At 37.1% G+C, this 12,595-nt stretch overlaps 1 non-coding gene across 1 annotated transcript; it reads left to right on the top strand.

The window, feature by feature from the left end:
* Positions 1 to 1,777: 1,777 nt before the first annotated feature.
* TRNAN-GUU (transfer RNA asparagine (anticodon GUU)) lies at positions 1,778 to 1,851 on the top strand. The gene has a single exon. It is a non-coding gene; the product is annotated as a tRNA-Asn (tRNA).
* Positions 1,852 to 12,595: the final 10,744 nt, after the last annotated feature.

Here is a 12,595-nt window from a genome sequence, read left to right as displayed (position 1 = left end):
GCAAGGTATGACTATAATATATCGATTCCAAGGTTTTTGGCCCTTCCGAAGCAGTTTCTGACCTTAGTTTTACCATCCGAAGTCAGTATGGTTCCTAAATGTTAAAGACAGATTAGGTCGGGGGTTTACTTTGATAATAGCATGAGGTTTAGCTAGGGTATGTTATGAAAGGTTCCTAAGTTTTTATGTGGTTATCATAGGACGTATTTAACCGCTGGAATTATCTCGTTGTGAGTGACTTCAACCAAGACCATCGAGGTAAGTGACCTTACTGTTCGAGTTAGCTTACTACGTGTTGTATGATGGTGCGTGCCCTGTGGCCCCTGCATGCACCATATTTATGTGATATGATTATGTGATGTATAGATTGTGTTGACTGTAGATTGTGTATGTTATGTGATGTATGAATTATGTTGACTCTTGACTGTTTATGTTATGTGAAGTTATGAATGAGATGTTAGTATTATATGCAATGAATATGTTGATCGATATCATAGATAGAATTATCAAGTCATGTCATGAGATGTTTATGCAACTAGAGTGTACTTTCATGTTATGTAGTATGCCATGTAATGTAGGTCATGTGAGATGCCATGTGATGTAAGAAACGTAAATATGTTAACAATTCTTATGTAATGCCATGTTAGATATGTTAAGGGACCTCATGCATATATGTATGTCACGTGCATCGGGATTCTTCCCCTTTATGATACGAAAGAATGAATTACGATATTTATGTTCGCAATGATATCATGCGGGCCCTTCTCTGTTATGTGGTGTCCGGCGAAGTGCAACACGTTGTGCCCAACCAAGCCAGGCCCAGGGGGTACGTATATGAGCTCGCCTGGTGGGTCCATGTACGCGTACATGGGCCATGTGTGAAGGAGTACCACACATCCAACCCTACTCGGAATAGAAAAGTGCCCAAGGCTATGTTATGAAAAATTTGGTCCCGCTCATATGTTGCATGTGTTTGCATTCCTGACCCCAACAGTGGGGTGACTTACTGAGTATTTCATAAAATACTCAAGCCACGTGCTACCTACATTTTTTAGGTAAAGGCAAGGCGCCAATGTATGATTGACGGTGGAGCTGAGGACACCATGGAAGTTGGAGATGGGATATTTTTAGAAGTTTACCTTCCTTGGACTGTTTTAAGTTATAGCATTGAGTATTGCTTTATTTAGATTTATTTTTAAATTCAATTATTGAAGGTTTATTTTTGGAGATGGGTTGTTTTGGATTATTGAATGTTTACGAAAGAGTTTGTTTTGTTTCGAAGGTTATTTATGATGAGCTTCCGCGAAATGAATTATGTATGCATGGGTGACGTCACTAATTAGGTTAAAGAAAATTAGGGGCGTTACACTTTATTAACTCCAATTTGGCATCAAAGGGTTGGATGGAAACTCAACCTTACCTACGTGTTTTAAAACTGTGATTCTGACGACGATTTGTTACGGGCAAAAATGGACAATATTTTTTAGCGGCTGGAAATGGGAACGAAGCATTCCTTAGAAGAGTGTGGAAACCTCTCCCTAGTAGACTTGTTTTAGAATTGTTAGGTGATGACGATATGTAATGGGCAAAAGCAGACAATATTTGCTAGCGGTGGGTTTGAGCTATTGCAAAAGCTATTAGAGTTAGTCACCAAGTGGTGTGCCAGCGATGATGTTGGCCCCCACGGAGGGTAGATTATGAGATCCAACATTGGTTGGAGAGGGGATGAAACATTCCTTATAAGGGTATGGTGGGCTTGAGCTATTATAAATAATTAGCTGGAATAGCTCAGTTGGTTAGAGCGTGTGGCTGTTAACCACAAGGTCGGAGGTTCAAACCCTCCTTCTAGCGATGGGAATGAGTCATTCCTTACGATTGTGGAAATTTTTACCTACTCTAAATGAACTGAAGCCGGCACTATAATTTATGAACAATGTCGCCAAGGAAAAACATACGAGAAAATAATAGGAACTCCCGTGCATGATGTACTTAGCACGCACGAGAAAATAATAGGAAACCCCGTGCATGATGTACTTAGCACGCACGAGAAAATAATAGGAAACCCCGTGCATGATGTACTTAGCACGCACGAGAAAATAATAGGAAACCCCATGATGTACTATTTGGTTTATATGAATTGTTTGAAGTGTGAGTAGCACATGCATAGTGACGGTTGCAAGTGTCATACCTTTTGATTGTTATATTTTCTTATTATGTTATGACTTTTTGTAATGATGAGATATATAATGTTATGGAATATCATATTGACACGTTATGCCATTGAGGAATGTGACATCATATGAAAGTCACTACTTTATTCATAGTTATATGCCATTATTTTAAACTATTGGGATCACATTCATATTATATGTTTACATGTACCGAAATACCTCCCCGTCATGATTAGTACGGACACGTACCTGACGACATTGATGTTCACAATGATGTTATGATACGATATTGTATACACCACAATACTATGTGCACTCCCTTCCCTCTATGATATACCAACAACGTGAGTGTATGCTAGTTGAAGCCCAGGTCAATGGGTAGGTATGCGATCTCACCTGGGAGCAAATGTGTGTGTATGTAAGTCGTGAGTAGAGAAGTACTGCACATCAAATTCTACCCGGACAGGAATATGAGACCAAGGCCATGAAATGATATTTTATGATAACGATGATTTCACGTGTTTGCATTACCCTATACTAGTAGTAGGGTTACTTAATGAGTATTTTTTAAAATACTCAATACATGCGTTGCTCTTATTTTTTAGGTAAAGGCAAGGCACCTCTGCACAAATGACGATGTCGAGATGACGACCATGGGATTCAATGTACACAACACAAGCGAGATAGAGGGGTAGGATCGAACGTACAAAGATGGTTAACACCATGAGAAAGAAGGAGAAGAAACAAGATGTAGACAACGAGTTTTGATACGGAGGAATGAAGAAAGGAAAATGCGTGGAAACGAGTGGAGAAGATGAAGTCCACCTGCTAGGACCTAAACTCGAATACCGACAACTTCATTCCAGTCAAGCAACCCGATACCCAGTTTGGCCTAGTAACTAGATACCCAACACAGCAACCAGATACCCACCAACAACCAGTCCAGTAGTCTAGTTCCTCTGTGCTTTGCCCAAAAACCCACATTCAAGCCCAAATACACAGAACATAGCCCAACCCACGGATTCACTACCCAGACCTGCACGCCCACATGAACATTCGAGACTCGCGCCTCAAACCACTTCGCATCCTACTCATATATCAATGTCCTTCAGCGAGAGAGTCACTGTTGCATATACCGGCACCTTCGGCTCGGCATCTCGGAGTCCTAGGCTCAAAAATTGAGTATTAGGCTCGGTTTGACATTTTGACTGCGTCCTTTACATTTTTTGCCCTTCCGAAGCTTATTTTTACTCCAATAGAAATATTTAAGGTCAGTATAACGTCTTATTTTTGAAGTTCAAGTTAAATTAGATTAGAAATGTAAATTACTAACGAAGCGAGATGGACGTTTTAATAGGAAACAACTCCTGACGACACTTGGAGTAACTTCGAGAGACAAAATTCAAACGTACTTGAGTTTAGAGAAAATGTCGGCCAAGACCAACCAAGTAAGTGGCCTTACTATCGGCTAAGTCGGACGACTTGATTTATCTATGACAACACATGCCCAGTGGTCCTTGCACATGTCATTAATGCTTTATATTTTATGAGGTGTTGACTATGACTATGTTATTTGATGATGCTATATGATGTTATATTATGTTATATGATGATGTTACATGATGACGTTACATTATGACGTTGTATCATGATTATATGATGATGATGATGCATGATAACATGACGATGTAAGATGGAAGATTATAAGATTGATTAATATTACATTATTCTGTATTAAGACGTGGTGCATGTATTAAATGCCATGATGCACTATGAGACTGAGTTTTTTTAAGATACAACTCTAGCCAATGTTAATGATGATGAACGTATGAAGGCCAAGGCATGCATATTAATTAGAGTAATATGTGAAGTGTATATAGGGTTGTGTCATAAAGATGTTCTAAAGATGAAAAACCCTAGGGACCTCATGCATTTTGTGTGTACATATACATCAAGTTACTTCTCATTTATGATGATGAGTATGGATGCATACACTATGATGATGATCATCATCAAACCTTGCATGACACTCAGGGGTCTACTGACCTCCCGACGTCGCTACAGACAGTTAGCTCGACTATAATGGGTTCGAGGGTGCGAACCGTCTGGAGATCCATGCTCGCACGTGTGAGTCGTGTGTAGGGAAGTACTACACATTCAATTTTTTCTGGACTGGAGGCCACCCCTATGATATTTTTAAAAATAGGTTCCTAAGATCATTAGTTGCATGTGTTTGCATTCCCTAGCCTCAATAGTGGGTCACTTATGAGTATTTCTTAAAATACTCAAGCCTTGTGCTACTTCTATTTCAGGTAAGGGCAAGACACTCCTATACAGCTGACGACGACATCACAAATAGAGATAATGACACATGCATAGAATAGTAGTATTTTTTTTTTTCCTAGGCATAGGTTAGTAGAGGGCATTTTTACTTTATGTTTTTTTAAAGATGCTTTCGAATGAGTAAGTCCATGACAGTATTTTAAGATGAAGTTTGTGTTTTAAGATGAAGTTTAAATGTTTAATTTTGTATAAGAGCATAGGATATGATGACGGCAGCAACTTTAGGCTAATAGAAATCTAGGGTCGTTACCGTTGGTAACAAAGCTCTAGGTTATAGATTTGGTAGACTTGTCTACGAGATAGGCTTGGCACATTCCATGGTTTCACCATCGATGTCCCGTCACCGTCAGGTATGTCTTGTATAAGATAAGATAAAGAAATGCCTTTAATTGCATGTACTTTTTTTGTTTACTAATATTGAATGTAATTTAGTATCAAATATGTTGAGCTCTAATTATATGATGTATGGTAGCATTATGTTCCACCTAGTTGTATTTTTATGAATATGTCATGTTTGCTAAATTATATGTTGTGATTATATGTGATATGGTGCAATTTATGTTAGCGAGATATAGACTTAAGAAAAGTTATATATTTGTTTTAGAATCATGCCACATAAGGACACTGAAGAGGACAACGAGGAAGGAGACGACCTTATATTAGAGGTAGAGGAAGAGGTGGAGGTGGAAATAGCCCACCCTGTCAAGGTCTAGTGACTAGGATGGACGCACCTTAAGCTGTGCTACCTCTGGCTGCGCACCTCCAGTAGCACCTATAGCTGAAATAAATCCCACTACAAGCCTGATGTGAGAATCGTTTTAGGCAATTTGATGATGCCCACTCAACAAGCCAATAGGGTGTGGAAAGGGGAATGAAGCCAACAAACCAATAGGTCATCCTAACTTCTTATTGTTATAAGTAAGAATTACTATTTTCATTGGTGTGATGCGTAGGGTGTGATGCCTTTTAGGGGACCAAAAGTAAAACAACTACAACTTATTTTTGAACGTGGACAATATCATACTATTATGGAGGTTTGTGATTTCTAATCATCAAGCATTCTCGATGAGATTTCATGGGAAATTTTATCTATCCTTTTCTATTGAATCAAAACAAGTTATAATGTTTTAGTAATTTTCCTTTTCTATTAAATCAAAACCCTTCCAGTGAATTATAATTTTTTAGTTCATTTTCGAGGTATCTTTGAGTTTTCTAACATTGTTACTTAGTCTTAATCAAGCATTCTCGATGACATTTCATAGGTAATATTATCATCCAACCTTTCAAAACCCTTATTTAGTTATAATGTTTAAGTAATTTTTAGGGGTAGCTTCGGGTTGTTGAAATAAAATGTAAATGAAACTTTGAGAAGAATTATTTTTAGGTATCCCTTTTAAGGTGTTTGAAGTATATTGACAGTACCTATATTGATCTCTAAGTGTTAAACCTAAATTGTAGCTTACTTTTTGTTTGGGCATACCCCAAATGTGTTGGGTTTTATGTCCTAAAACTCATAGTTTGTAAACAAAAACATATTCTTTTTTCAATAACGTTATTATTGATGTTTATTCAGTAAAGATTGTTATTGAATAAAGTAAATGTTACGATCATTAATCCAAATTCAATAAACTAAGAACACTCTGGCTATAGTATGATTACTTGAACTATATGTAAAAATATAAGAGTGGATCAAGTGCAAGTATATAGTCAAAATGATCTATAGTACAGGAATAAGGCTGAGTACCTTATTCCGTGGCACTATGGATGCGGCCCACTTTTGTATATGATATAAACAATGTGATCACTAAATTGTACATATGGAGACATGTGAGTGGGGGCGTCCTATGCAATGAGTATTGCATAAGATCGGACCATGAAGAAAACCACTCTCACTTTATAATGCTGTTTACTGTTGAGACTGATTTTTTCATTCGATGACCTAGGTAACTCGATCTTAATCCTAAGCTAACTATAAACTCCTGTTTATTCGAAATTATCCTTAGATTTGCATGGGTGAGAGTGGCCCGAGTTCGCCGACTCAATAAGCCTCCCATTTCAGGGGTAAGACTGGGTGAATAGCTGGGAACCTAGGGTGTATGATGGAATTCACTCCTACCCGCTTTTAGGGATAGTAGAGAGGTTGTTCCCTTAAGTACTGACTCCAAGTCTTGAACATGGGGCCCCACCCTCTCATTGGCCCAAGAGGGATTCGGTTTGGTGGTTGGACCACAAACCAATTGTTCATTAGAGGATCAGTGGAACTTAAGAAACAAAAAGTAACTTTAGGGGTAAAACGGTAAATTGACCCAGCTCTAGTTACAAACAACATGTGAAAGATCGACTTACTAATCATGGTTATATCAAATGGACAGAAATATATCTAGTGAGGGGAGTGCAACTACTAGGCTACAGTGGAGTGTCCTAGTAGTTAATGAATGTTGGTTAACAAGGTTAATGAGTTTAACCGGTTAATCTCGGATCATTTGACCCCATGATCTGTAGGTCCATTAGGTCCCTCTACTAGCTCATATGGCACTAAACCTTAGAACAGTGTGACGAGTTAGTTCAAAGTGTTCAAATTCAAATTAGGGAATACACGCTAAATATACACGATATATTTAACCTCATTTTGTTTTAATTATGAATTGAACAAAAAGAGAGAATTTGAGTTATTTAAATAAGATTTAAATATTTTAATTATGAATAGTGATTGATAATCAATATGTGCCAGAATTGATTGGGATTGACATTTTATTTAATGTTAAATATTAATTAAAATTTTTAATTTTTAATTTATATTATTTTGATTTGAAATTAATTATTTAAATTAACTGTTGAATTAAAATAAAGAAAGTTAAAATGTTTATTCACCTAATGGAAAAATCCATGTTTTGAGTTTGTGGAATTTTGAGTTTCAAAATTTGGTTTAACCAAACATGCATGTTTGCCAAATAAACCCCACAAACTTGAGTGGAATTTTGAGTGTCAAAATTTGGTTAACTCAAACTTGCATGCTTGCCACATAATCCCACAAATTTGAGCGGAATTTTTAGTGTCAAAATTTGGTAATATCAAATTTGCATGAACATGCAAATATGACTCACCGGATTCCACAATCCCGTTCTAAGGCCGGAGATTAGTAGGGAAGACACTAGTGGTGGTTCAAAACCGTTCGTGAGGAAAAAGGTGTATTTGAACTCCAAAAGGTTAGTATTCAAACTCATTGAGTTTTTTTAATTCTTTTGAACATGCTAGCTAATTTACTACAATTGATGTACTTAGAGTGCCTAAGATCCAAATTGCATATGTGTTATAGTAAAACCATCAAAATGAACCTAAACTGAAAACATAATTTATGAACAAAGGAAACAAAAAGATTTTTAAAAAGAGAGAAAACCCAAAAAGTAGTAAGTTCCCTCAAACACCGCAAATGGATAGCCATTCACCACGTGAAAACCACAAAAAAATGGAAGAAAGAGAGTGCCAATGAAGGAGTAGGGAAGCAAATGGAGAAAAAGAAATATAAGGGAGATGGGGGCTTTTGAGGCTTTGGAGGCATCAATGACTTTTTATGGGCCATGAAACAGTGGTATCCTGATGTCTATATTTAGTTTCAGAAACCTTAGAAATACATTTCTTATTTCTATTGTAAAATGGTAAAGGGTAGAGAAAAAAAAAAAAAAAATAGAGAAGCAATAGAAGAAGTATTTTCAAATAGACAGAGTGTTCTTTGTCTCCTTCTATCATTAGTGTGTGTGAGATTTATTTCACAAATTTGTGAGTTTTCTTTAACAAATTAGTATCAAGCTAATGGCGAATGTGACGGGTCAAATGCTGCTACCGCGACAATCGAAGACAAAATACGAGAATTGGAGCATTCATATGAAAGCTCTTCTCAGTTCTCAAGATGCATGGGAGGTGGTCGAAGAAGGGTTAGAAGAACCAAAAGAGGTGCGATCAAAGGATAAGAGGGCACTGTACATGTTGTTCTAAGTCGTTGACGAGTCGGGCTTTGAGAAGTTTGCCAGTGCAACTACTTCAAAAGAAGCGTGGGACACTTTAGGAAAAATGTTCAAAGGAATCGACCGAGTCAAGCAAGTGCGTCTCCAAACTCTTCGTGGGAAGTTGGAGAACATGAAGATAAAGGAGTCAGAAAATGTATCTGACTACATCATGCATGTACAGACTGTGGTAAACCAACTCAACCGAAATGGAGAAATGTTAGCCGAGCCGCGGGTTTTGGAGAAGATTTTAAGGTCATTAACCAACAACTTTGAGAATGTTGTATGCGCGATAGAAGAGTCAAATGACCTAGCGACGTTCATAGTCGATGAGCTAGCCGGTTCTCTCGAGGCACACGAGCAACGTAAGAAGAAGAAGTACGAAACACTCGATCAAGCACTTCAAACCAAGGCGTCAATCAAAGATGAAAAGGTACTCTACTCTCAAAATTTTGAAGGTAGAGGTTGTGGCCGTGAAAGTAGTAAAAATGGTCATGGTGATCAAGGCAACAGTCATGAAGGATACTAAAAGAAGAAGGGATAGTCGAGCCAAGCAAATTGGAATGGAAGAGGACGCAGTCGAGGAAGAGGTGGCCGATCAATTTACTCCAACATTCAGTGCTACAAATGTCACAAATATGGTCACTTTGCGAACAATTGTAACTCCGACAAATGTTACAATTGTGGCAGAGGGGCATTTTGCAAAAGATTCTCGAGTCGATAAAAAGATGGAAGAAACAATCAACCTAGCCTTGGATGACGCAACAAACGAAGGTCTTCTCTTGATGGCTCAAAATGAAGATTGGAAAGCGAAAGAACACGATGCAGAAAAATACGATGGCGGAAGTTATGAGGTGGTGGAATCCATTGGAAATGAGGGGATATGCAGCGGATTTGGCAAAATCACGATATCGGAGACGAGAAAATCGAAGAAGGAATCTGGATTGAACACGCGATCGGCGAACGAGCCAAAGAAACTTCTAGATCATCAGAAGAAGAACAGAAATTTAGAGCAACAACCAAAATCTGTCGTGGATAAATCTGTGGAGAAGTCTCAGTTGCAGACGTTTAAATCGTCGAACGAGAAGTCTTTTGAAGGAGAAAGTAGACATTGAAAAAGAAAAGAAAGCTTTTAGAAATGGAGATTGAAAGGTTAGAGAATGGGAAGGTAATTTCTGCTGATGAATTGTGGGTACAAAACTGGAGGTGAAGCGTGGCACCATGCGGATCAGGTCGAACAGCCTTTGAGTCAAACTGGATTAGACGTGGGCGTGGGTCGGAAGAGCTATTGCGTGTCGCGCATATCGAGTGGAGTCGCGTCACTTTACAATGCGCTTGACGCGTTATTCTACCCAATCGTCAACACGTGTCCCTCAGGCTGTCTGACGTGCTTTCCCTCCCGCAAGTTAATTTTCTCCCCTGACTACACTTAATCTGGCCTTCAAAGTCAATTCATTTACCTCCTTGTTCCTAAAAATATGTAATTGTTGAACCTATAACCTTCACGTTATTAGCACGACAATCTAACCAACTAAGCTAATTGTACATATTATAGATCGTTGTTTGGCCCATGCGGATGTCAAACCTACGACCTTCGCGTTATTAGCACGACGCTCTAACCAACTGAGCTAATAGGCCATAGGTTTTATGCACATTGTAGATCAATAGCTCCTAATTTAGTCAATCAAGTTTAGGTTACATAATTTTATGCATAATAAAATTAAAACTTCAAGTCAGTATCTTTAAAGTTCGTAGTGTTGTAACCCCGTATCATGAAAAGATATTATTAAGAATTAATAAAATTTGGCCTATGTAATTGTCGAACCTACAACCTTCACGTTATTAGCACAACAACCTAACGAACTGAGCTGATAGGTCATAGGTTTTATGTACATTATAGATCATTAGCTCCTAATCCAGTCAATCGAGTTTCGTTTACATAACTTTATGCATAATAAACTTAAAAAAGTTATTATCTTTTAAAGTTCGTAGTGTTTTAACTCGTATCATGAAAATATATTATTAAAAATTAATAAATATTGGCCCATGCAGGTGTCAAACCTACGACCTTCGTGTTATTAGCGCGATGCTCTAACTAACTGAGCTAATAGGCCATAGGTTTTATACACATGGTAGATCAATAGCTCCTAATTTAGTCAATCGGGTTTAGGTTACATAATTTAATGCATAATAAAATTAAAACTTCAAGTCATTATCTTTAAAGTTCGTAGTGTTGTAACCCCGTATCATGAAAAGATATTATTAAGAATTAATAAAATTTGGCCTATATAATTGTTGAACCTACAACCTTCACATTATTAGCGCAACAACCTAACCAACTAAGCTAATAGGCACATTGTAGATCAATAGCTCCTCATCCAATCAATCGAGTTTCTCTTACATAATTTTATGCATAATAAACTTAAAACTATCAGTGATTATCTTTTAAATCTAGTATCATTAAATATCTCATTATTGAGAATTAATGAAATTGACCATACAAGTGTCAAACCTGCCGTAGCTCCTAATCTATCCAATCGAGTTTAGGTTACATAATTTAATGCATAATAAAACTTAAAACTCTCTAAATTTAAGTTATTATGAAATTAGTCCATCCAACCTTCGTGTTATTAACACGACATTCTAACCAACTAAGCTAATAGGCCACAAGTTTTATGCTCATTGAAGAGCAGTAACCCCTAAACTAGTCAATCGAGTTTAGGTTACATAATTTTATGTATAATAAATTTAAAACTTTAGGTCATTATCTTTTAAAGTTTGTAGTGCTTTAACCCCGTATCATTATAGATATCATTGAGAATTAATGAAATTGACCCGTCCAAGTGGCAAACCTACACCCTTCGCACTTAATTAGTGCGACGTTCTAACAAACTTAGCTAATGGGCCAAAGGTTTTATGCAAATTGCAGATCCATAGCTCCTAATCAAGCCAATTGAGTTTATGTTACATAATTTTATGCATAATAAAAGTTCAAAACTTCCCAATTTTAAGACATTGTCTTTAAATTCGTAGTGTTGTAACCCTGTATCATGAAAATATATTATTAAGAGAATTAATGGTATTGTCCCAATGTAAAAGGGAGGTCCATCACTTCATTTTACAAGCCCACTTGAATTGTTTAAAGTCAGTCGAAAAATACATTTTTTGACGGCTCTAGGTCAATATTTTGGCTGATCCGGCTTGGGTTTGATACGCTCGGACCCTTTCTTCTTTCAATCTTTCAAAAGCTTAAATTAGTATGGCTACGCTTTGGCTAGTTAAATTTTTAGAATCGAGGTTATATTATTAATGCACAGGTAGGTTTAGTTAGTTTATATACTTATGAGTAAGTTTAAATTATTTTATGCAAAAGTAGTTGAGTTAATTTCCATAGTAGAATTTTAATTTATGATTGTTGGACTTCTTAGGAAAAATTAAAATTTAGAGGCCAGCATTAAGCTAACGTCAAATGGTCGTAGTAGCTTCGGCTTAGGCTAACCAAGTAAGTGGCCTTACCATCATTTGGTTATAATTGTGTGTTGTATGGTGACATGTGCTTGTGGCTTTGCACATTGTAATAGCCCAAGTCCATCGCTAGTAGATATTGCCTTCTTTGGGTTTTCGGGATAGCCTTACGCTTTTAAAACACATAGAGAAATTTTTACACCCTTATAATATAAAGAATGTTCCCCTCTCCCGCTGTTGTGGGAGCTCACAATCCACCCTCTTTATATAGAGGTATCAAGTTGGCTTAAGGGCTCATCTTGTTATCTTTTTTGTCTCTGATTAGCCTCCTATAATCGATATGAACACTATTATACAACAAGTCTTGAAACCTTGTTAAATATCTGATTCATAAAAATTAATTAAGCTATGGGAAATTAGTGAGCCCAACAACATCACTCTAACTCACACAACTATATCGGATTCTAAGAAAACCTTTTAACCTTGCCTTCTTGGTTCATATGCTTGAGGGAACCCTTGTTTCTACATGTATGTATAACTATCTGGATCAGCTCTTAATGTTCAATATATCGTCGTGTGGGCCCATTCTTTCCTCTTAATGACTAGAGCTATTGC

This window comes from Cucurbita pepo, chromosome 16 (assembly GCF_057944985.1).
Source record: "Cucurbita pepo subsp. pepo isolate OVF chromosome 16, ASM5794498v1, whole genome shotgun sequence".
NCBI lineage: Eukaryota > Viridiplantae > Streptophyta > Magnoliopsida > Cucurbitales > Cucurbitaceae > Cucurbita > Cucurbita pepo.
The sequence above is the reverse complement of the archived record's forward strand: the minus strand, read 5'-3'. Positions and strand labels throughout refer to the sequence as shown.